The 25,904-nt window shown below is 37.6% G+C and overlaps 1 long non-coding RNA gene across 3 annotated transcripts in view; it reads right to left on the bottom strand.

Moving 5' to 3' along the window:
* Nucleotides 1–25,904, bottom strand: part of LOC148224757 (uncharacterized) — a 132,231-nt gene that overhangs the window by 12,195 nt on the left and 94,132 nt on the right. The window contains exons 2-4 of one of the 3 annotated variants that reach the window (XR_015801339.1): nucleotides 23,610–23,755; nucleotides 12,792–12,939; nucleotides 11,512–11,748 (exon numbers count right to left, since the gene is read on the bottom strand). This is a non-coding gene — a long non-coding RNA (uncharacterized LOC148224757). Of the gene's footprint in view, nucleotides 1–11,176; nucleotides 11,749–12,791; nucleotides 12,940–23,609; nucleotides 23,756–25,904 lie in introns of those variants that run through there. The other 2 variants (XR_015801338.1, XR_015801337.1) reach the window with 2 other exon arrangements.

Here is a 25,904-nt window from a genome sequence, read left to right as displayed (position 1 = left end):
GAATGAAAGGAAAAGGTTGAAAATGTTTGTGTAACAACATTTCCTTTTTGTGCAGTTGCCAGCACTCTCCTTGAATGAAACACATCCTCTGGTGTGCAGTCCACAGCCTTCACCTGTTCAAAGGATGCATTTAGGGAACATGACATGATTACACCATGGGTCATACACCCCCTCTACGAGGCAAATTGCATTTTGTTGCTCATATTGTCCTGAAAAAAAATTTATAAAATTAATAGAATAACTTGAGAAAATATGAATTTTCTGGGTAAATTCCATAGTAACAGAAAAAGGCTGATTTTAACTATTATACTTAAACCAGTACCTTTGGCTGTAAAACTAATACTTGCACAGTATTTGAACATAAAACATGCAAAGACTTGAAGTCAAAATATATTTGAACTATTTGGCAAGATAAGCTATAATACAAATCAGTGATGTGAGCAAAATACTTCTTTCCAAGAAATCATTACATTATTATTACTGTAAAACATAGATAGTATTAAAGAATAAAACAACTTTAAAGTAAGGTGGTACAGATGAATAATGCAAGAGCTCTAAAAGATGAATGCTTAATATAGTAAAAAAGAGAAATGGAAACATTCTTTAAGCCTCTTTGCTGTCATGAAGGTTTGCAATAGAAAAAAAATATAAAAGTTAATTTCTGGAAAGAGTTTTTTGAACCATTTGCAAAAGATTATTTTTAAAATAATGGGTTTTGTTCAAATTAACAAAAAAAAAAAAAGCAAATAAGAAATGGTGGACTTTCTGTTTTCAGAAAACTGAAAAAGTGCAATAAATTACTCTTCTAGAGAGCATGATGGAAGGGGACCATAGGCATGGAGAGATCAGAAAGGTTCTTGCCTCTCTGAAGCACAAACGTAGACTCATTCTGCCAGACAATTTCCCCTGTACAAGAGAACATCAAAAAGTAAATGCTTTTTTAATGTGTAGCTCTGTTTTCAATTATACAGGAAAAGTGCATTTCCAAAACCCATTTATCTTGAATATGACATTGTCACCCTGTGCTGTTGGTTGCAGGGATGCAAAGAAAATATTGATTAGAAACCAATGTAAAGCTTGTTTTCCTTGGTTTAAGAACTTTAGATAAATAAATCCAAGTGCAGAGGGAGAAAAATACTTGCATGACGATACGCCATGAAACTGAACAAGTGAAATTTTATCATAGCAAACTCACTCAATTAACTCCTCACCTGGTTCATAGTTAATCTGTGCAAAATCAAAACCTTTTTAAGTAAGATCAGAGTACAGATTATGGATGAGTTGGAACTGACCCAGAAATCTTAATAGAGCTATTATTTCCCTGCTGGAATGGGCTCACAGCATTGTAACTGTCCTTAAAAATGCAAAGGAGAAAGGACAAACAGAGATTTTGTTTCCATTTCACTCAGGATAATGGAAGTCTTAATAATGTGGTGGTGGCGCTTACTCTATATATAGGTGATCTATGTGCTCAAGAGGGTGATTATCTAGGCACTTAATGGCAGTCCAGTTTGTCAGCAAGCACTCCAGGTATTTCAGCTAACAAAATTGCATCTTTGAGATGCCAGCCCTGATGTATTTCACGTGGGCACATGCAGACACTATTTACATTCTACGAGTTATTTTCAACAGATAACTGAAACGAGTAGATAAAAGTATCTACTAATTGCGAGCTTCTTAGTTACAAATGAAGCCTCTCCTTATGCTCCCCTAGGGACACTCTAAGAGGAGTTCTACAAAACTGTCCTCCTCCAGGGAAGATGTTTCTGGCCAGAAGTAACAGTACTCCTGTATTCCACCAGTCCAAGAACTACTATGAATACGGAGCAGGGAAGAAAGAAGAAACGCAAATTAACGATATTATGGTTTAGATAACAGGATGGAGATCAAGACATGCAGACATTATCAGAGGGCGAAAAATCTCTGTTCTAATTCTTCCCGGTATGCTTAATTATTTATATAAAACAAAATATCCTTATCAAGAACATATTTCTAGTTGAGAATGTCCTACAGTAAATTTGATTGGAGTCCTAATGTGGGTGAAATCCTTCCCAGAAAAGGACTGAATTCAATAGGAACCTCCTACGTCCCACATTAATTCTCTGTGAGACTGTGGAAAAAAAGGAGATGATATTTAGTCATGGGATGTTTGTGAATCTTCTGTTTTCTTCGCTCTTATCTGAAACTATCTGGCCAATTCAGGATGTTTACCTCCATTACAATGTTTTTCCAGGTGAAACAGGAATAAGTTTCAAGATTTGCTAGGATCTGCAAGGATCCTAGCCCCCCCCAAGGAAAGAACATACTTCTCTTGCCTTGGAAGAGTTGTTGCTTGAACCTGGTTTTCTCAGAAATTAAGGAACTAATAATTACTCGGAATAGGCTGCTTTATTAAAAACAACCAACCAACTAACCAACCAACAAACCAAATCAACAACAACCCCCCAGAACTCTCTTGCATACTTTCATTAATGTTATATTACAAATCACAAACTCTATGTGCTGGAAACACATTTCAGCATCTCACAAGAAACTATTCTCCATCCAATCCAGTCCTTTTCCTTAACTTGGCCACTATTATAAATGAAAACAGTCATTGAAAGGCTGAACCAAGTGTACCAGTCAGCTGGTGATCTGACTGGCATTCAGTACCCTCATCCCTGGCGTCACTTGACACCTTTGTCCAGGTTCCTGCACACCTGTCCAGCACATGTAAAACACTTGACATCAGCTCTGACAGCAGAGCAGAAACACCAGGCAAAATAGGAGCCACCCAGACCACTCCTATGGGGGAAACTGCAAAGTTTGAGACTTTAGCAGAGCTGTAGAAGAGTGACAACTGGTCCTTCTCCTTCCCAGCTTCTTGTCTTCTCTACCTGCAGGTAACACCAGGCTCATCCTGGTGCCACTACTCAGTGGCTAATGGTAAAAATCCCTGCAGGACCCAGAGGTCTGTACCTCCAGCTAAGTGACATGCTGCAGGTCTCCTGGGCTCACTGGATGCTGTGAATGCAGGGGGGTGGAAGAAGTCTGAATTCCCTCAGTGGATAAGCAACAGAGAGCATGGCCTTACTCTCTGTGGCTGTAGCATTTTGTGACAAATGATTGTCTCCTTGGCTCTGTCCCTGTGCAATATAACTGATGCACTCCACACAGCCATGGCTTTTCCATGGAACCAAGGTGGCAGCACAGCTGGATACAACTCCTTCTTTCCCTTCCAGCCATGGGAACTGTCTGGTGTGACACAATTCATGCCACATAACCAAACGAACCACAGAATAACAGAATCTCCTGGGCTGGGAGGGACACACAAGGGTCACTGAAGTCCAGCTCCTGGCCCTGCACAGGATACCCCAGGAGTCACACCTTGTGATTGAGTGTTGTTCAAATACTTGAACTCTGCCAGGCTGGTGCTGTGGCCACTTCCCTGGGGAGGCTATTCCACTGCCCAACCACTGCCGGTGTGAGGAACCTTCTCATCTTTTTGACTCAAATAAATGCTCAGCCTAAAGGTAAAACCTACAAAGCTCAAGGAGGTTTAGACATTGTTAATACAAAAACGGTGCAGAGAAAAAAGCACTGCTCTTTCTTCTTGTCTTTTCTCTTATAATCCTAAAATCTAATCAGATTATAATACAGTCAGCCTTTCTCGGTTGTTTATTTTTAATGTAAAAAATTGTAGCTACTCTGTACAGTGCAAAGTAGTACCTGAAATTGTAAGTTTGTTTTCATGCTTCTTACAAGCTAAATTTGGGAAACAAAAAAGATCCTTAAAATTCTGGCCTGTGATATCTCATGTGCAGATTTTAGTAAGGAATTCATTTATCACAGAAATGATACCACAGAAGAAATAGCATTAAAACCACACACGCTATTAAAAGCGCATTTCAGACCTTCTCTGTCTGCAGGTTTTCCTAACAGAAAATGCATTTCCTATGTCTTGTAATCATATGGACCAGCTGAGATACCCAGGACTGGCAAACATTCTACCTCCTCCTGAAAACAATACCAGAATTCATCATTGATGGGCAGCTGGCTTCCTTTTTATTTCTGTCTCTAAAAAATTAAATCCTGACCCTTGGCTGAGGTCTCCAGATCCCTGTCCGCAGAGTCCTCATGAAAGCATGAACTCTAAAAAGGACAGTGAAAAAGGATTGGAAAATGTACAGGTGTGCTCAGAAAACTTTGGGGAGATTTTTCTGAGTGAGAGAAAGCTTCTGTGTGTTGTGTCTGGGCAGCAAAAATCTGTAATTGTGATAAAAAGACTGAAATAAAATCCCATATGTTTTAGAGGAACGATATTGGTGAGAGAGAGTAAAGGAGGGGACAATTGGTATTATATGGAACATAAGTAAATAAGAATACTAAAATCTCTCACATGCAGGAAATCTTTCAATTTCTTCTCACATCTGATGAACCATTCATTGCTTTACCACAGATTATTTTTTTCTAACTGCATTTTCTTTCCCCCACAGTTCCTTGACTATATAAAGATAAGAGTAAAGATCAAGATATTAATGAGACAGTGTGTATGCAAAGGGGAGTCAGAAATCCTGAAAACATTCCAAAACACGAAGTCTGAGTGGATCAAAGCCAGTATACCTGCAACCTCTTCCTTTATTTTATGCAAATAAATTCAGATCAATGCAAATTGATGAATTTTTAATATGTGTCCCTTTGCTCAGTAGTGTAACAGATGTGTAAATCATGGAGTACAGAAATTTCTCACAAGCTACTACCAGAGTGTTGAAAGAATCTAAAATGGTTTTGCTTGTTAAAGAACAGTTCAATAATAAGAAACTTTCAGGTAACTGAAAAATGTTCTCTCAGTGGAGACTTTTTCTTCTACACATCTCCGTATCTCTGCTTTTCCCCTTATGCTTTGGCTGTTTCAAATACCTCTTTAAGATATATTTTTCCACCACACTTTCTCGAGATTATCTACTATAAATTGGATATCCACCATGCAGCCTATATTTTGACACCTTGTTGAACAGCCTTTTGCCGTTTTACAGAAAATTTGTGTGCTTGTATTATATCACCTAATATAAACCAAGCCTCTCTCTTGGGGAACGGTATATTTTTGACACACAGTCAACACTCAAAAAATAGCACATTTTTCTCTTCCATCTTTTAAGATTTGTCAGTAGCAATTTACAGACAAGTCCCTCAAGAAACCTTAAAGTGCCACAACAAATAAAAGTTCCGTTTAAACAATGCATTTGAACTATCCATCTCTTCACATGTGTTTGAGATAACAAACAATAGATTTCTGGAGGGTATGGATTGTATCTGTATAGATATTAAACCAGGACAGTTTCAGCTTATGATTTCCCTGGCAAAGAATGCTGTTTATTTTCACAAATTGTTGCAGGCACATTTCCATATTTCACAGGGGAGGAAAAGGACAGATCTACCATTGCAGAGGAGCTTTCAGAAGAGGAAATTAATCTTTTAAATGTGTTACTACTAGAGTTGGATAAGCAATTTCTTTATTGAGACAAGTATTTTCCTTATATTTTATGCCTCAAGTTCTCTTGGAAATTATGTGTTTTCCCTTTATGTATTTGTGTGTAAATGAATTGCCATTCAGTGTTATACATTATTTGTGGTATATGCCTTGGTCATTTTGCTTCAAGCATCTTACTTAAAAGCCAATATCTTTTAGCATTTAGAATGCCTTTTTTGGCTATAGGCATGGGAAAAGAAGAAAAAAAGTCATATGAGAGACCCAAGGAAAGCACACTTTCTGATTCTTCCTTGTGAAAAGTGGGATGATGGCATTATCTTTTTCCTTAAACCTGGTAACTTCAAGGAATCATTTCGGAGCATAGATGCATAAACAAGTCAGCACAATGGAGGCCAACCTCAGGCAGAGGGAAGGAGTGGAAAGAGAGAACCAGCCTTGACTTCCAGTGGGGAGAAAAACAGAGATGATGACTGATATACTGAAAGAAGTCATCACACCACACCCTATAATGTGGGACCACTGCTTTCATTAAAGTTCCTGTTCCTCCCTCTGGAATTCAATACCAAACAATAGCCTTGATTGTCTGGCCACTTGATTACAGACTTTTGTCTAAGAAAGGAGAAGATGGGATCTGCTCTGTGTAGTTACTTTCCTATATCTTATGTAAAAAGTTAAAATTTCCAGACAGCTCCTAAAAAGCTGTCAAAGCAGGTCAAATTCTTTTGTCTTCTACTTACCACAATTCATGAAACAGAGTTGTTTTTTCTTTTTTTTGGATATTAACTTCTCTGTTTTTCAGAGAATGCAGCCTTCTTGTTACTCTTAGGCCATAGATATTCTAAAGAAAGGACGTTAAGAGTGTGAACATGATGATGCGTGTAAAAATGTAATGATTTAATATTAATATTTAATATTTTAAATGGGACTCAGACAACTTCTAAAATAGCAATAAACAATGTAAACATCCTCAAATACATTTTCCACCAAAGTGATCACATTTTTCTTCCTAGCGTTACTGTTCAGAAAGCTTGATGACAGTTGCTAATAAATAAGGACCAAAAGATTATTACCAACACTTTTTCTTTGACCATTTTGAATATAGACTGATTCATTTATTGAAGCACATCTTTGAGGCCTGCAAATTTCAAAGCACCTCTTTATATGTCTTTCACACCAATACCACACCATATATCCTAAACAGTGTCTGCTGTATATATGAACAGCAAATCCCAGTTCTTTCTAAATGTTCCTGAGCTTTTCCCCATCCTGCTTTCTCCCAGTTATTGTGTATGCTGATGCTACCTAACCCTAAGTTTTGTTGGCTTCAATAATTGTCTTATTTTTCTCTCACAATATATAACACATACTTTCCTAGATACACAAATCTAGCAAAAAACTGGAATATACCAGCAATTTTGCCATGAAAAACAAGGATTGTTTTCTTCTGTCTAATGCATTTCTCTGTTACTCAGTCAGTGCTGTTTGAGTATAGAGAAGACACATCAGTTGTTATTCACATGAAGTACCTCCTTGCTGTCAAGGGATTTCAGTCAATTTGAAATTTCTTTCAGTCAATCAACAAAAACAGTACATGAAAATGTTCAGATGATTACTGTGGATTAGCATCCCTAGTTCCTAAAGCTTATACAATGCATTCAAAGTAGCAAAACTAAAAAAGCCCTGCCTTCTCTCTCCACATCAGGTAACTGTCCTTTGCCATTAGGTTCCAGAAGGCTGATTTCAGGAGGGTCATGAGAGGGACAGATTTGGTGTAGATCTGGATTTATTGGAGGGTGTGAATAGAGCAGAAAACCCCCATGAATCTCAAAAATAACACTGAAAAATCTGTTAATGCATCAATATCAAGCAAAGCAGTCAAAACTATATTCTAGCCCTCTTAGAAAACACTCACTGTGACGGAAAACAGGACTGGATAGTGGAATATGCCAAAGTTCTGTGTCAGGATTTGAAGAATTTGCATGCCTGCCAGTGAAAAGAGTCTAGGAAAAAGTGTAGGAAAGGGAAAATATACTTTGTACAATTTCTCTTTCTTCCAAAATGCTTTGCTGTGCTAAGAATTCCAGCTATCATTTTACTTAATGACTGTATGTATAAAATTAATCATATTCACATATTCAACAAATAATCAGATTTTAAAACCCCCAATATGTTAAAGAGCAATAATTGAAATAAAGGTAGTCCCAAAGGATTAGAAACAACCAGACCACCCTGATCAAAAAGACAAAGATAACAGCAGAGCACTCCAGAGAAGCCTTGCATACCTCCTGACTAGTTCAAAGCTTTTTCTCGGAGTCAGATACATCCATTTACAAAATAAGAATCAGGCTACCCAACAGCTACTGAAAGACATACAGAGCAGAAAAAGGAGTGGTCAGTTTGGAGGTCACTAACCAGGTGCAGCTATGAGGTTTAAATGTCCTCAGGTCTCCCCTCTGTAGGTCGAGCAGCCAAGGATCAGCTCCTGCCACCCTTACATCCTGCACGTCAATTCAAACCTAATCTAACCCAGCTTTGGTAGAAACCTGAACAATTTAGACACCATGCTTTCCAGTGGGAAGAAACAGATGCTGTGTTCCTTTTGAGAATACTGTTTGAATCATATCTAAGATCATAAGATTTGGGAATAGTTCAACTAGAAAAAATTTGAACTAAGCAGTACCAGTCATTGCCTATGTTGTATGTTCTGAAGGTCTTTTTTTCTGGCAATTTAACTTGTTGAATCTGGTGTAAAAACCAACTGCTTTTCACTCCTCATTTTACAAGCTTACAACAAATGAAGATTATGTTAAGGCCATCTGTTTATTTCAGAGAAAACTTAATGATGGAAGCAAAATTTAAATAACAAAATCTTTCCTAGGTGCCAATACTAAAAGTAATAAATTAATTTTGTACTTCTGGTCTCATAAAAATATTGTATGCAGGTGAAAAATTTTCACAGGAGATCATCTTGACAAAATAAATGATTCACTGATAACTTTTCAAAGAAAACCATGTTTGAGCATCCTATCAGTTTCCTAGTCCTTCCATTACAAATGAGGAAGATGGAGTATTCTGCAGAGACAATGACACATCTACCTTGCTACCAAATAGCAAAAGACAATAATTTTCACTAAATAGAAAACAGAGCTGTGTGATTCTCATAAAATCATAACAGTATTGAATCAAGTCTGTCTTGGAAATTCTTAGTTAAGAGCCTGGCTCTTCTTCTAAGTGGAAAGCAAAATCAGAGGTATATACAGACATCTACATCTGAGTTAATGATCTCTTGTCAATGCAGACAAGAGACACTTGTAGAGCACAATTCCTTTCAATCATTTCCTTTCAGATGGAAATTCTATCCCTAATACACCATCCTTAGAGGTACTAGTTTGTGTTTCTGTGGACAGCAGAGAGCTCATGGGATGCTAACTGCAATGCAAATGTTACCTGAAAAAAAGGTCCCTAGTTCTTGATGTTTTGCCATAGTTTTCGTTTGTTTGTATCTGCTTGGTTTTGTTTCATTTTGTTGGTTTTTCCTCAGAGTTTTACCTCTTAGTATATCATCTGTCCTTCTGAAGGTATTTAACAATAGCAGCTGGGAACATAGGAGCCAAGACCAAAGCCAGCATAGACAGTATGCTGCTAGTCAGCTAGCATCTCTTTATCCATTTTTTCATTCCAAGTTTCTGCCTTGTCACTGGGACTTTTGTCACATCCTGCTTCTCTCATGAAGAACAAGTGGAATAGCATCACCTTCTGGTGGCTCTGAGCATCTTGTAAGGAACTGTAGGTCATTCCATTAGTTCCTAGACTTGCTTGTGCCATTTTTTTCAGTCTCATAAGTGACAACATCTCCCTGATTCCTGAATATCTGCTTTTTCTCTTTCCTTATGTTATTTTCTGATGTTTCTTTCTTTTATGCTACACTATGACTGAAGGTGAAAATTTAATTCTGTCTCCAAGAATTGACATTTTGGATATTCTTGTTCTGGGTCTGTCTGCAAATCTTCAGAGAAGCCTCTTCACCCCTCTTCAAGTCTTATAACCCACATATGGACTGAATCACCGCTGTCAGCTATATCTCTAGCCTTCTGACTCAACACTCCTTCCCTTCCCTTCCCTTCCCTTCCCTTCCCTTCCCTTCCCTTCCCTTCCCTTCCCTTCCCTTCCCTTCCCTTCCCTTCCCTTCCCTTCCCTTCCCTTCCCTTCCCTTCCCTTCCCTTCCCTTCCCTTCCCTTCCCTTCCCTTCCCTTCCCTTCCCTTCCCTTCCCTTCCCTTCCCTTCCCTTCCCTCTCCTTTCTGACCTCCATGGTTCCAACAGCTTTAAAAAAATTACTTGAGTATTCCAGAAAGCATTGAAAATTACAAATAAAAAACAACCAAAAATGCAGTGGGCTTACACTATTGTTTTAGGCCAGTCTTGTGAATTTTTAGTCAGCTTATTCACAATTTTTGAATGCTTACAGAGGGAATGCCTTCTGTTTCAGGGAAATGCAGAGAGGCTTGGACCTCCATATTCAAGCTTGATGGCATAGTCAACATGAGTAAGCAACACAAAATCTCTATATCCTCCAACTTATGGGTAAAAAATCAGAAGATATTAAAAAACTTCCTACAGAAAATAATAGCAATAAATGGAAGAATCCAGGAAAATGCAAGACATGTACAGAACAAACGAGATGAGTTTCTTTTTTGTCTTTTAGCCACCATATGGCTTTTCAGGATTGTTGCTTATATAGTTTTAATGTGACATCAGTGTAATGTTTTGCATATTAAATAGATGAAACACTGCTCTGCATTTCTGTAGATTCAGAGTTGGAATTCAGCTGGCATACATGACTCCATGTATTTTGCCATTAGGCCTAATCAAGAAAATGCTGCCCCCTTTTCAAAAATTATAAACATTTCTGTTTAGGTAGAAAACCTACTGTATATTTGTGTAGTGATTTGCTAAGCTGAAATTAAGCAGGCCGATTACTTGTGTAATAAAAAGAAGATTGAAGTAACAAGTTCTTTAAGGTCAAATCCACTTGCCATTATCTGAATATCTTTGGCATTAAATTGCCTGGTTCTAACAGAAGTAATGTTTTAAAGCACTCATCTGAGAATGGTATTTCAAGATGAAAACAAGAAAGACTGACAGGCTAATTACTTCATTAGAATGACTTTGCAAACTAAATTTACATATTTTTTTCTAAGTTCCGTACTGCTTAACTCTTTCCCCATAAATCTCTATCACATTTTTTGGGTATCCCAGCTTGAAATGTATTCCAGCTTGTAGGATAGCAGGATTCTCCGGGATAGCAGAGTGTGTTTTATTTGACATAAGACTCAACGGCTTTTCCTAGTTTATATTATCAAGTTAGCTCAAAATTGTGAAGCTGAACTGTGATGATCCTAAATGGAATTTTTAAACACATAGCTACATTACCATCCTTTAACACTTCCTCACGACATTCTGTGTTTCTTTTGTGTGAAGAATATCGAATTGTTCAAATCCAGACATGGCATACACTTCTCAGTGAGTACAATATCTCAGAGTTTTCTGAGAAATATCCAAATACCCTGCAGTCCTAGAAAAGCAGTGCTTTGTGCAGAAACAATGGCTTGTGAAATGTGATTAAATGTGATAATGCCTTATGGCAGACATTACATGTTTTTGCTACAATCTCCCAGAAACAAAGAAAATAATCTCTGTCACAGATGTCTATCCAAAAGCTTGTCTATTACTTTTATTTTTGTTATGTAGTCTTTTATGTCCCACAAACATATTTTTTAGGAAGAGGCTCTACATTTTGAGTCAATATTTCTTTATGTCCCTGGGGCCCTGCTTTGCTCCTCTATTGTCACTTTGCTGTGCAGATATTAACCTCCCACACATAGACTAAAACAACCAGGGACACATTTATCATTCAATGTAAAATCTTATGTGTCAAACTGGGACACAACAGTAAAAATAAACATTTTACATATGCTTGAAGTAAATAAATGTGTCCCTTGTCACAACTTAGAATGTTTTTATCATTCTTGTAAATACTCACCCCAACAAATATGAACAGATTACGACAGGGCTGTGATATAGAAATTCCTGCTCTATAAACTCAGTAGATATTAATTTTGTAGTAAAAGAGTAGGAAAAACAGTTTCATGAAGCAGAAATTCTTCACATGCACTGGTTGGGTTATGGCAAGAAGCTGGAAATGCCCAAGTTTCAAGTTGCAGGCAGCGCTCAGGTAGGGATGGCTTGGAGTGTGGCACATGCTCTTCCCCTAAAAGGGCTGACAAAAGAGTAGCGATCAGAGGGAATTATGTCAAGGCAACAACAATCTCCCTCCCACATCTAAAAACATGAAGAAATGCGACTGAGACCATTAAAGACCGCAAACAAGGCAGAACTTTTAGGAGGGAACATGCCCAGATAACTCTATCAAACCAACTTTTCCACAGAAACTATTCCTTCAAATCCCTGTGGGAACGAAAGCACATCATAAAAATCCCTAGAAAAGAACTTAAGACAGCCCATCTTAAGGACTGCAGCTCTGCCTCCCCAGATGAGCATTAGACTTTGTTCTCACACTGGGAGGACAGGGGTGCCGAGAAGCACACAGGAAGTTTCAAATAGCACATCTGCTCATTTCTGGCCTTGGAACATATTGTGAACAAATCATGCTGGTTGTTTTCTTTTTCTCTTGGGAATGCTCACAAAACCTTTCTGGTGCTGAAACTTGAGCAATGCCACTGCAAGATTACACATAAATCTTAATCCATCTAATAATATTAGATTGGGTTTTCTCCTTTGATCTTTCTCCAATGTTATGTTCTCTCAGGAGGAGTTTGCAAAGGCTTTGTTCTTTCTCAGAACTAAGCATCCTTTGCATATCTAAACGATGTCATTTATTTCTTCTGGGGAGATTGTGCAGATTTGATTATACAGATAAATAATTAAGTAGACTTAAGTGAAAAGCTCAAATAACTTGAGGAGAAATGTCACCTATGGGCAAGCTGACTTGTCTAGATTTTTGGTTTATAGTGAATAAAAAGAGTTATGTAAAAGGTATATGTTCTCTCAAGGGCAACAGTGGAGTCTTTCTGTCCAATTGCAGTAGAAAATTACTGTTTTCTAGCTATAGTACCGATTATTCTGAAAATAAAGATGGAATAGAAAGAAAAAATGTATTTTCGTAGTACTAATGAACTTTTGCATTTTTCCTGCCGAGAGAAATAGGAATACATGCAATGCAACTTTTCTGTGATCATTTAGATTTGCTTTCAGTCTGATACAGCAGACTCCAAAATTTGAGCTTAAGATTTAGACAGTTACCTTGGAAGATAGAGGTTCCCCCTCAGCCTGAGGGGGATCAAACACAGAGGTCTACCCAGCAGCCAGGCTTCCCTAGAGATCAAGCTTCTGCCTTGGTGAAAGACATTTCTGTTTTATCTCTGAAGATCTTGCTTGGGCCTTCATTTCACTGACAAAGGAAAACAAGAAATAAAATAATATGTCTTTCTTGTCAGAATGGATTGCTTCCTCAATGGAATGACAACATTTGTTGACAAACAGAAGCCAGGTGGTATAATATATGAGGTTTTACTGTGTGCACTATCTCGTGAAATTTTTTATAGAATCGTATTGCCACTGACAGTAATATTGACACATAGGCTGAAAAACAGTTGCTTGGTAGAAACAAGGCATAATGAATAATGATAAATATCTATCCCGAAGGCAGATGGTACATGTCAAGTGCTATGTGGGTCACCTTTCTCTTTGGACTTAATATGTCATTGAACATATTGAAAAAGACACAAATAACATGGCAGGCAAATCTGCAGATGATAGCACACACATAGCTTTTTTAATGAGAAATAAGCATGGTCCATGAAGGTCATGGCATGGTGAAATTAATTGTGAGGACGATGTAGGTGAAGTGGGAAATTATAAATGGATATTCATGGGAGAGAAAAACCTGAAAAGTCAGTAATGCACAGAGACATATAATTCCTACTTTAGATTTCCTCTAATGAAATATGCTGTGCCTATTCTCTTTCACTAAAGCTTTACCACACATCAACTTCAAAACTATTCCTCCTTCCATTTACCTCTGCCAAAATTTTTGCTGAAGTCATGCTATCCTCCTTTCATGTCTATTCCTGCTTTTGTCTCTTTGGTTTTTTTCTTCTACCCAAATTCTTCAGATTTTCAATGCCATAGCTTTTATATGGGCAAGGGAATTATTCCCACACACCAATTCAGTGGCCAGCATCCTCTATAATGCAGATCTGTGCAGTGCTTCCTCTTCCCACTATCTCCCTTTTTTATTTGTAAGGCTATGTTAGTCTGAAATGGTTGGAGAATCAAAGCATCTGGACAGAATGAGCTCTCTCCCTCCAGGGGAAGATATTAAATCATCTAAGGGCCCAAACTGCAGCTTGGAGGTTTTAGATGAAGCAGTCCCATCTCTTCCTTTGGCATCTCTGACATGTTCAGTTTCTTGATTGCTTACATAAGATTGAAGGCATCTGCTCCTCTCATTCTCCTGTCCTTCATAATGATGTTGTATCTGCAATCACACTTTTCATTCGGGTGGTCACTTTTCAAAGTGATTACCAGTGCTAAATAGGGATTTTTCATTTAGTGCTACAAAGCACTGAGAGCTTACACCTTCTTTGCTTAATCCTAGAAAAACAAGGACTAGATCAGTTTTTGGCTTTGTTCCAAATGTTATTCATCAGGAAAAGTTGTTTTTATGACAGCAGTCATAAGATAAAATCAAGTGATTTCACAAAATAAACATGAAATAAAAATACATTATGTTAAGTAACCTGAGCTGGGATAACTTAAATTCCTTGCAATGTGTATATTAGCTTATGATTTGTTTTTCTTTCACAAGCATACATGTGGATCTGTGATTAGTGACATTTTAGATTTGATAATTTTCTCCGTTTGTAGGAAAATTTCTGGTATTTTCTGACCTAATTTTTTTTCTTATTTGAAATTATTTTGTATTTGCTGTCTTAAAATATTTGACAATTTAGAGGTACTACATTCTGATACACAAAGATGAAAGTAATAGCAGTGCAGTTCTTTTCAAATCTGTATCACAATATGTATTTCAGCAGGTTATTTCATATTTAAAGCTTTCCACTGAAGATATGATAACAGGAAGGGCAGTAGGAACATAGAAAAACTTCTAAATCACAGCAGCAGGAATCCAGTTAATGTTTATGAAATTGATGAGATAATTATCACCATCCCCTACAATTTCCCATTGGGGAATAATTCTGTAGTGTGTGTGGTGCCAGGATTGTGAAGTCATCTGCATAGATCAGGAGTGGCAAAACCGCAGAGGTGGCAGTTCTATGGAGTTAGGAAAGGGTGGGTGTAGAGCAGTGCACTGCACTACAGGAATTTTACTCATCACTTACTAAAACCAGATCTCAGTAGTGTCATTTTGCCCACTGCCATAGGAGAGCAGAATTAGAGAAAGTAAGATCAAAACTTCAAAGTAAATAGGCATGGCTTATTTTTATTGTAAGTAATTTTGCATGAAGAATTACTTTGACACATTTTCACAGAAGCCAAAAAGAACTATGAAATCACCCAAACCTATCATTTCAGCTGTCGTGAGACACTATTCTTATGTCAGTTATCCTATCCTGAGCCAAACAAGCAAAGCATGTTTTGCTTGGAAGAGCTCTTATGTTATTTGCCCTGTAGAAATAGCAGGACAGTGGTGAGAAAAGCCAGACAGTATCCCCAGATGTTCACGAGTAGTCAATATTCAATTTAGAAGAGGGAGGCAATACATAGGTAATATTTTCTGAACTAACGTGAGAAAAACCCTCTCCTTCCTGGTCCTAAATCTGGCCACCAGCACTGAAGTAAATTTGTCAGGCTGTCCAGCCAGGACTATGAAAGAAAATTTGCTCTGCCTCATAGCACTGGTAAGTACCCTTCCAATGTCCTCCTTCTGGCTCCTGCCAGTCCTCAGCACTTTGAAGGACCGCAGGAATTAATGGATTTGGCCCATACAGTGTCTCAAAAAGCAATCCTTTTGGATGTTGGCAGCGGAAATTACTGGAGCATTCAGTGCCTCAGTTCAGTGATGACAGTGTTCTGGGTGATGCAAGGCAAGGGCACAGCTTCCTCTCTTCCTCGGCCTGTGAAGGGCAAGCAGAGCTCATTCTCCAAGTTGGAATGGTGTTTTGAATATGCATATGGAAAAAAAATATATTCTGAGTTTGTTTGTTTGCTTACTTTAATAGTGAATTGCATACTCCCAGTATTTTATTTTCATTCTCCTCACACTGCAGTTGTCATGATGCTGAAATGCTTAGGAATATCTTTAAATAGAACTTCACAAAAATAAGAGAGATTAGTTAGAGGTCAGTGATTGAGTAGTTATGTACCTTGAGAAAAATAGGAAGTGTGAGAGTAATAATTATGATCAAATTAAAATTGATGATGTGGACTGATAGCTTTACAACAAGCAATATGGAATGCCAAGACTTTGTACCTGGATCAAAAGTCAGAGAACTTAAACAAATAAAAAACAGTAAAGAGGGAGATATGAGGCTCTGTAAAGGGTTTGGAACTGTTTTTTTTCCCCAAGCCTGACTCAGTTCAAAGGCCTGCCTTGTTCTTGTTCTTGTTCTTGTTCTTGTTCTTCTTGTTCTTCTTGTTCTTCTTGTTCTTGTTCTTGTTCTTGTTCTTGTTCTTCTTCTTCTTCTTCTTCTTCTTCTTCTTCTTCTTCTTCTTCTTGCTCTTCTTCTTGCTCTTCTTGCTTTTCTTGCTCGTTTTGTTTTTCTTATGTGTTTTCTATGCCACTATCAGAAGATCATGCTGCCTGATGTGAATTATCCAGTCTCTATGCAGGATGATGCAAACCATCTGACAGTATTCCCAGCACATTCCTGTTAAAGTGCAATGTAAGAAGAGCAATCTGTGCTGGAATTCTTGTTCAGCTGATCTCAGTTATGAAAGACTTGCATTTCTCATGTCCTTCTTCATATGACAATTGTGTAGCATCTCCTTAATGCTATGAATTTCACTTTGTTCAGAGAACATTCTTTAATGATTAATGCATTTGTGATACAGTTGTGCCTCAAACATATTTTATTCTTTGTTATAGGAATTTGAGGGTTGAAATAAGTCCTGAACATCTTACTCCTTTTGTTTGGATATGACTATTTTCTGTCATCTCTCCTGCAGCCCCACTTCATGTTCTGTATCTCATTTGTGTGAAATTTATCCCCACCAGTATGCCATTATCTTCTCCAGAATTCACCATCTGTAGAGTTTGCATAAGCCCTTCTCAGCTGTGATCTAGCACTATAATAATGAAAAAAAAAAGAAAAAAAAGAAGTTCAAGAACAAGCCAAATTTCCCAGAGATTAATATGAACACTGGTAAAAAACACTGTCTTGTATCGTGCAATCTTGTTCTCCTTTTTCTCATTCTTAGTATTCCATGTGACCTTTTGATATGTATTGTTCTCTCTAGTTTGACCCTTCAATTCCAGCCTCTTTTCGACTGTTCTGCCCTAAGCTCTCTGCATTTTGGCAGGAGCTCTGTGCATTAGGTCAGGCTTCTTGGCACTGACCACAAATTGGGCAATCTGAGTTTTCTTGAGGGAAGAAGATCATTGCTCATCTGTATTTTACTGTTTCCATCCTTGGTATTTGAAAACTAATGACATTATTAGCGGTCAATTCCCACATGGGCAGAGCCAGTGTGATTTCACATTACACATCAAATATAGAAGAGTGTTAAATGTTACTTTGAACTTTTCCAATAACATTGATTCTTCAGCATCATTCAGCAGCCATCTCCATTATCTAACCGTTCTTAGGCTTGCAAGAATTTCTTAATATTGAAACTTTTTTTCTCATACAAAGTAAGCCAATTATCTCTTATTCTGCTCTATTTAAAAAGAAAGGAAGGTGAGCTGTATTATCTATATTCACAGTGCACTTACAGAGGCCTTCTTTTCCTACTGCTCTCTTTACCTATTTTCCTGCTCTGTATTACAAAGATTTCTCCTTCCTCTTTCTCTCCCTGAATGATGATGAAACAAAACATATTCAAAGCCAGCCTGTCTTTCTCTGAATCATTTATTGAATATCAGCTTTCCAATCCCCAATTTTAAAACTACTAGGCAAGCAGAGTTCACTGTGAAAAGCAACAGGAAACAAAGAGGATGCTTAGAATCATACTAAAAAAGGTGCAATCACAGCTTTGATGTGTAAACCTTCCTGTTTCTAAAATAGCTTTTCTAGCAAGATAAAAAATGATAAAATATCGGGTAAAGTTAAATCTTAAGCAATGCAGGATCTTGTTAGGAATTTTCCACAAGGATCAGTGAACCCTTTAATTTATCTATGCAATTTTGTGGAAGGTCTCACATGATATTTTCTACTGAATGAGTTTTACATCACGAGGCTATAACATTTATTCCAAAGTCTTGCGTGACTTTAGTTAGTAGAAGGAGGTGCCAGAGTGATACTTGGAAAATTAAATTCAGTTTATCTATAATGGAGCAGCAAAGATAACTTATAGATTCTGTCCCATCACCATGACTCAGCCCTGGTCTGTGGGAACAGACAAGCTCTGCTAGTCTTCTTGGCCCATTCAGTTGCTGTCCTCACTGCAATTTGACGGATAATGAAAATCCAGTGTGCTAATGTCGCAAGGAGTAAGTCAGAACTGCGAGCTACCAAGCTCATTACATGAATGGGACAGCAAATTGTAAAATAAGAAGAGTTTTTTTCCTCCTGGTGAAATAGGTATGGTTAAGGCAGATGGACTGCATGTGCAAAGATGCATCTCTGAGTAGAAACTATTTGAATTATTCGGTTCCTTCCTGTTATCCTGACCAATCACACAGCTGGTGGCAGGTTTATGTACTGGACTCCTAGACTGGAAATAAAATTCATGGTGCTTTATGGTGTGAATATTATTTTCAACATTGTTTGGGACCTTGGCTTTTATCTTCTTCCTTTCTTTTTTCCCCCTTCTGGAAACAGTAGAGCAGGAAGCTCACATAACTCACAGATCTTGGCTGTAGCTGCACTCAGGATTCTTCTCATTCTAGAAGCAACAAACAAATCTTATCAACCTCCATTTCTCCTCATCACAAAATACTCTACTGTTTCACTCATCTGCACTTTGTCCTCCCCAAAGAAACCGTGATTGATGTTTTCTATCAGTTTATGCTAAACTACCTCCTAGGGTAATTTATTTTCTTAATAAAAGTTAAGAGCTGGTGGTTTGCTACTGCATCCTTTGTGCTGCTAATCATCTTGATGAGTAGGCAGTCAAAACCAATTCTTTTCAAAAACGGGGAAAATGTAGAAAGCAGGTACACAGACCTGCAGATAGGGTGTTGGCAGACAATTTTTCTTTTTATTATGCTTATGACAATTCAAGAGAACTGCATTGAACTAAGAAGGACACAAAGGCTTTGAATGAACTTCATGGTTCACCCAATTTGTGAACTTCTGTCCTCCTAGAAAATGTTGAATATCCTTGTTTAAATACCTCTTAATCTAAATAGATTTGACCCACTAGGAAAAAAAAATGGAAGAAAAAAGAAGTAGGAGAAAGGTTGAATATATAGAGGAAGACTAATGTTCAGTGTGACATCAATTTAGCCAATTGATATTTGAGAAATACAAAAATCTCTGTAGGTGTGTTTCTAAGGAGGAGCTCAGTTTTCTCAGTGATTCATGAGGTGGACCTACTAAAAAGAAAATAAATCATGGACATTAAATGCTGGATGGAAAATAGGAGAAATTTGCTGATCAAGAAACATTAGGTTAAGAAATAACTGTGGTAGCTGACCCATTGGTAACATCTTAAAGTGAGGAAAAAGTAAAAGAAAAAGAAAAAGAAAAAGAAAAAGAAAAAGAAAAAGAAAAAGAAAAAGAAAAAGAAAAAGAAAAAGAAAAAGAAAAAGAAAAAAAAAAGAAAAAGAAAAGAAAAAGAAAAAGGATAGATAAGAAATGGACTTCAGGAACTTCTAGGGATTTTTTAATTATAGCTTTTATTTTTTGCCCCAGCATTTCTCTTAATGATTGCATGAAGCACTTTTATACAAATTACAAATGACCACAGGACCTGGAATTGCTGGTGAATGGATGATCAGAAATCAAATAACAAGAAAAGCAAGGACGCTGAAGTCCATATGGATCACATATAACTTTCCTTAATTAGTTCTGTAAATCCTGCTTGTACCAGAAAAGCCATTCAGAACCATTTCAGAACTGTTTACTGGCAATGAAGGTACAAGAAGTGGAGTGGGAAGGGTTGTTTTTATAACCCAAGCTATATGAAATGTCATATAAAAGCAGCTTTCCTCACTTAATAATGAAGTTTAGATTTATTACAATCATTATTCCTAGAATTGTGCATGTGTAGATTATGATTAGTCATAAAACTGATATATTTTCAGGTTGCATAAGACAAGATTTCCTTCCTCTGGCATTGTACACTAGATGAGGATTTTGAAATAGGTCTGCCCTTGACCAGGAGTTTAGAGAGTAAAAATGTTATTTCCTGTTTAAATTCCTCAATGATTCCATGAAACGTTGATCAATTTTTCAATGAAAACTTGGATATTAATACAATTATTTGTGTGTGTGTTAGTTAGTTAGTTAGTTAGTTAGTTAGTTAGTTAGTTTGTTTGTTTGTTTGTTTGTTTGTTTTAGCACACACATGTGTGGAGTATGTCCAGAGGTAATGAGCAGACACCCCTCCTTATGTTGCATCAGAATATGTTCTCAGTGCTGCCTTGGTGTGTCTAAAAAATGACTTTGAGATTTGCAGAATGTGCAGATGGAACTCAGATAGTGAAATATATTTTGTAGACTCTCTCCTCACTACAGGGAATAATAACTAGTTGAATGCACTTTGTGCATTCTGGATTGTAAAGTTGGCTCAAGAGAAAAAAGCTTCTGGTGGAATTTTTCAAGATGCAGTCCATCCTGAATTTAAAATCAGTATTTCTTTCCTATGGATTACACTATTTTCTGTCAACAAAATTTTTCCATATATATTCTGCCAGTTAAATGTACTAATAAGGTGTGAAAGGCAAAACCCCCCATATTTTCAGTGTCCCCCTGATCTCCTCATCCTAAAGCTAGATCAAATTCACAAGAACTGAAAGGCATTATGAGAAATAAAACAACTTGCATGGGTCTGCCTGCACTATATTTCCCAGTAATATATCAGAAGGATGTAAACAGTATTTTCTAACCATTTAAGGCTTACAAATCCTGCCTCATAAATGCTTTGTAAATAATTAATTTAAAAATCTGCTGTACTCTACAGGCACTGTAGAAATAAATGTGCCTCATCTGAAAGCAAAACATTTTTGTATGCTTTAAACAGTAATTCTTTGAAACAACACAATGCTGAACTATATAAAATTGTTATTTAGAGACCAGTAGGAAGGATGTGCCCTGTAAAAAAGGGTTTCAGTAAGCTAGTTTCTACATCAAAGATGTTAATCAGCAATTGAGTACTTGTCTAAATTTAAGTCAGCAGTTTCTTCGATCTTGTTTGCTCATCAAAATAAACTAGAAATGAAATCCACTGTCCATAGAATTTAATCTTCACCTATTCATGCCCAGACTATGAGTGAAATTAAAACTCAGCATTGACATTTCTGTGAGCAATTTCTAATTGTTTTAAAAATATATATATGTAGCTGTTCTGTTGAGTAAAAAATATATAGTGGAATTTTATACATTGGCTGTAGTGTTGCAGCTTTCTGTTTCAGTTATTCCATTCACCTAGACCAGATATAACAGCTGACTGAAAGAGAACCTAAAGGAATTTAAATACAATATAGATGAGCCTATGCATTTGGCTACAGATGTATGTATAGAGATTTTTCCCAACTGGAACCATCTCCTATCTCCAAGTAATTTTAAGGACACTGAATACTGGGTTAGCCAATATTATGCCATAGGGACTGTTGCAAAAGAAAAAAATCCTCAAAATTTCTTGGAACTAGACGTGATTTGGCCTTTTTTTTCCAAATTATGTTTTAGTTAAACATTACTTCTATCGGAAAAGGTTCTTCAGTGTGAGAAAGAATGGTTTATATATGGGTATGAGTAGTCTGTATTAAGTAAGGGAAAAGAGGATAAAGGTAATGAAATTCCATATTGGCCCAGGACTGAATAACAGAGGAAACACAGAAGACAAAAGGATTCTTTCCTTCCATGGTGTGCCTTTGTTTTTCATCTAATAATCAAATTTAGTCCCAAATAATCCCAAATCAGTAAATAATAGTACAGAGAACGACGAAAAATCTGAAACTGCTTCAATTCAAGCACCAGGACTCCACAGGAAGAGGGACATTCAAGAACAGTCTAGAAAACAATGCATAGACTGGGAAAGCTAAGGACAGGTTGATTATACCACCTTCACTACAAGAATTTAGAGGCATTAATTGAAGCCAGCAGGTGACAGGTCCAAATGAAGTGAGAAGATATATTTATTATATGGTGCCCAGTTGCCTTATGATCCTCTGTTGTAGGACCTGGATCTAAATTTTTATACAAGACCAAGAAGTAAAAAAAGAAAGCAAAGACAGGAATACACCAAGAACTGTTCAATGCATTATTCATGTTAAATGCATAAATAAATTTTATACATTAAATCCCCCCCTAATGTCACCTGTGAACCATCAGCCCTTGAAGGAAGGAAAAGAGCTCAGATGAATTCTCGTTGTATCAGTATCAGTATCAGTATCACCGGATCCTGCTCCTTTCCTGTGGTCTTCCTTAGGCATCTGCCACTTGTCACTGCTGGAAAAAGAGGACCAGCCTTCATAGTCCTAACTAGACATCTGATCTCATGCAGTACAGCTTTCCTTTTGTTCGTACTCCTGGAACACAGTTGTGTTCTACATGTGTTTGCGCATTCAGAACTGAAAAATTTAATTTTAATGCACAGGAAACAACTTGATCCACGAACTGCAAATTGGTGCAGCCACGGTTGCTATGAGATGACATCCTTTTTCTCATCTGCCTCTGGGATGAAATAGGAGGCAAAAGATGTTTTCAAGGGTTTAAATGCAGACAAGTGCTGCACGCAGCAGGTGCAAAGCAATTTGACCTCTGGTCCTTGAAGTAAATTAAAAGTGATGTATCAGGCTGTGTAACCTGTAAGGACTCTTTCCATCACCCACATGGATGGAATGCCACAGTATTGATACCTTACATCTCCTATTAAATTTGTTTGAAACGGTCCTATTTACTGCATAAGTGATTGGTGAGGTAACAAATAAATAGGCAAATGAGGATTAAACAAAAGGACAGAGATCTTGACTCCATAAGCTTTATTAACCTTTTTTTTTCTTCAGAACTTTCTGTGAAGTGGAACTGCCTCTTTCCAGTGAGATCCATAGCTTTATTATGTACTTTCTCTACTGATATATTAGGAACTACATTGCATTCAGTCCTTGAATTACTATACTTTTTAAGGAGAGTTGTGGAGAACAAAGTTAGCTGCCTCATTTGTCATGTCTTTCTTCCATTACAACCTGTTTGCTGCTACCCATCTGTCATGCACATGAAAAAGAAACTCCTTAGTCTCTTAAATCTGCCCTGAAACACCAAAAATGCGAGCTGCAAGAACAAGAAGAAATATACTGTTCTGTGTAACCTGGGATGCCAGAGACTCTGGAAACTCCAGACTCAATGTGTGTTCCCTTCCAAGGTCTGAATTTCCTCTCCCAGTCATAAACCTCCCAAAAATCCAGAAGAGCTGATGATATCAGATGACAAAATACTTGTCTCTGCAAAGCCTGTGGGGAAGAGAAACCTATGTCAGAGAAAGGCTAGGCTGTTTCTGGCTTTATGAAGAAGATAGACTTTCCCGTGGAAAGCAAGTAGTCTGTAAGCTGTCGTGCTTCTCTGAAATAGTGCCATGTGAGTTCATTAATGTCTACTTGTCACCTCCATATTAGACTTCAAAATGTTTCTCACACCGGCACAGAGAAGTAGGTGTGAGTGAGGGATCTGTCAAACTGCAGCACAACAAGTTATTCATCCTGTAGAAGCCAGACAATGAGAATCTCCCCCTTCAGAGGATATCACTTAAACTATGTGTAAGCAAAACCCCACTTACCACAGAATCACAGAATATGTAAGGAGCCCACAAGGATCATCAGAGTCAGTTCCAGGATTGTTCCCACCCATGTGCCTGGTACTGTCCAAATGCTACTTGAACTCTTGGATCCTGTCTCTTGCTATACACGGAACCACCAGCAGACCCTTCATAAGGACACAGCATGAATAGCAGTAGATTGTCTTACTCAAAAAATGTTAGGGGCATTTTTCTTCCTTCCCCCTGGCCCCCTTCCCTTTTGTTGTTTTTAATATCCTTTTCTTATCCATTCAGTGTTTAGCTGCCTGACAAGGCCCTAGTCCCAAGTGCTGGAAAAAGATTCTGTTCTGAGTATCTGAAATACATTTGCTAAAGTGGAGATTTTAGTAAACTAAGGTGTACAAGAGACAGCCTTAACATCCCTACTGTGGACATCATGCCAGTGCACATATGCACACTCATGCATATGTCCATTCCCTTGGAAAATAACCTCAGCCTATCCTGTGACCACAACAGTGTAAAATAAAGCTGCTGTGCTCAAGCCATAACCCTGCAATTAATGCAGCAGGGAGCAAATCCAGCATCATCTGTCATCTGTGCGTGGTTAAAAGCGGAAGAGTATTTGCCAGAACTAAAGAACTTGTTGAGCTCCTCTCATCAGACCACAGTAATTTCCTTTTAAAGGTTCATAGGAAAGGCAAAGTTATTATTTTCTCAGTTTTCATTCTTTTTTTTTCCCCTAAAGGGCATAGCATTTAAGCTGTAGTTTAAATAAATATGAATATGGTGAAAAAAATCTTTGTAACGTGTTTTAGCTCTCTTGTTTCTATAGAGCTATCACTACCAGCTGAAATATCTCACCTCGGAAGGTAAAATTGTTTCACGAGATAACATTTTCCCTTCAGCCCCATGAAAGCCCAGTGGGCATATTTCTGGATGCACTTGAAAGCAGCAGAACCAGCTGTGCACCTCCATATGCGAAAGGTCTGATCAGAGCAGCCTCATTTTGAAACCAACAGAATTGACAGAAAGATTGTTTTGCTACAACAGAGCGATTCGCAGCTCCAGTACAGTTTGATGCCAAGTTTTTAAATGCTTTAATGAGTCAAGGCAGCTAGGAGTCAGGACATGATGTAGCTGTGAGGCTTTGCTGCAGAGCCTAACGTCCCCAATCAGCCATAAATTAATTTTCACAAAGGATAGAGGAAGATATTCAGAAAGGAGTAATGTGCCCTGATACTGTCAATCTTATCAGTGTGATATTTCATTGACATTCTAACCATTAGCAATGAACCTGGTGTAATGATTACAAATTAAGTAATAAGATGAAATTAAGAAAAGATAAATTTTAGAACAAAGAACTGAAAACGAGTGAGGTCTGCAAGACAGGAGCAATCTTAAAGACAACTGTGGGAAATCTGATTTCCAGGACTACATTGGACAGAGATAGTGAGCATCCTGAGATATAAACCCTACTGTGGCAGGGATTGACCTCTAGCTTTATATTTTGTACCATATTACTATAAGACTGAGATTAGAATCTTTAAAAAAACCCGTTTTGCTTTTTGGCATTTTTGTTGGTTTGGTTTTTTTGTTTTTTTGTTTTTTTCTGGAAAAGTCTGGTTCATATAAACCAGAACTTCTGTAGAAATACAGCATTTTTTATGAAACATTGCCAGAGATTGTTTCTCATGTCTAGGGGAGAATCACACGTAAATACCTGAAATGGTCACATTCTCAGCACATGGGGCCACTCTGTCTGTGATGAAGCCAGATTTCTACATAGGAACAAATGAGTGAGACTAGAAAGAAAACATGTGAAAGGGGGAGTCTGCACCTGTAGTCTCCCCACTTACAGGGATGATCCCCCCGAGACCAGAGGTCTCTGTGTCTGAGCCTTTTTTTGACTGACTTTTATATTTTCTGCAAAGGTGAGGTGTTGAAACAAGACACTTCTCACCATCCAAGAGAGGTTGAGGTTAAGCACCTTGAAAGCATTTTCAACAAAATTGAGATATGACTGTATTTCAAGACTTGGATTAAGGAAGTCCTGAACTACAGGGAGTTTAAACAGCATCCTGGCACATAAATACTGCATAGATCCTTCAAAAACACTGCAGTCTCGGGTGGTTTGAAACCAATTGTTTAGTTTTATGGACAGAAACAGTCTCTAATTAATTACACTATTTATCCCTCACCAAATTAAGCTGGTCTGTTAATGGTGCAGAATCAATATAACCCATATAGCAAATTAACTCTATTTTGTGCGTTAGTTGCCCACATTTTCTAAAAGCAGGGGAGCAGTAACTTGTTTAC

The sequence above is a fragment of the Sturnus vulgaris genome, chromosome 2, assembly GCF_052056855.1.
Source record: "Sturnus vulgaris isolate bStuVul1 chromosome 2, bStuVul1.hap1, whole genome shotgun sequence".
Taxonomy (NCBI): domain Eukaryota; kingdom Metazoa; phylum Chordata; class Aves; order Passeriformes; family Sturnidae; genus Sturnus; species Sturnus vulgaris.
This window is presented reverse-complemented; position numbering and strand designations above follow the sequence as displayed.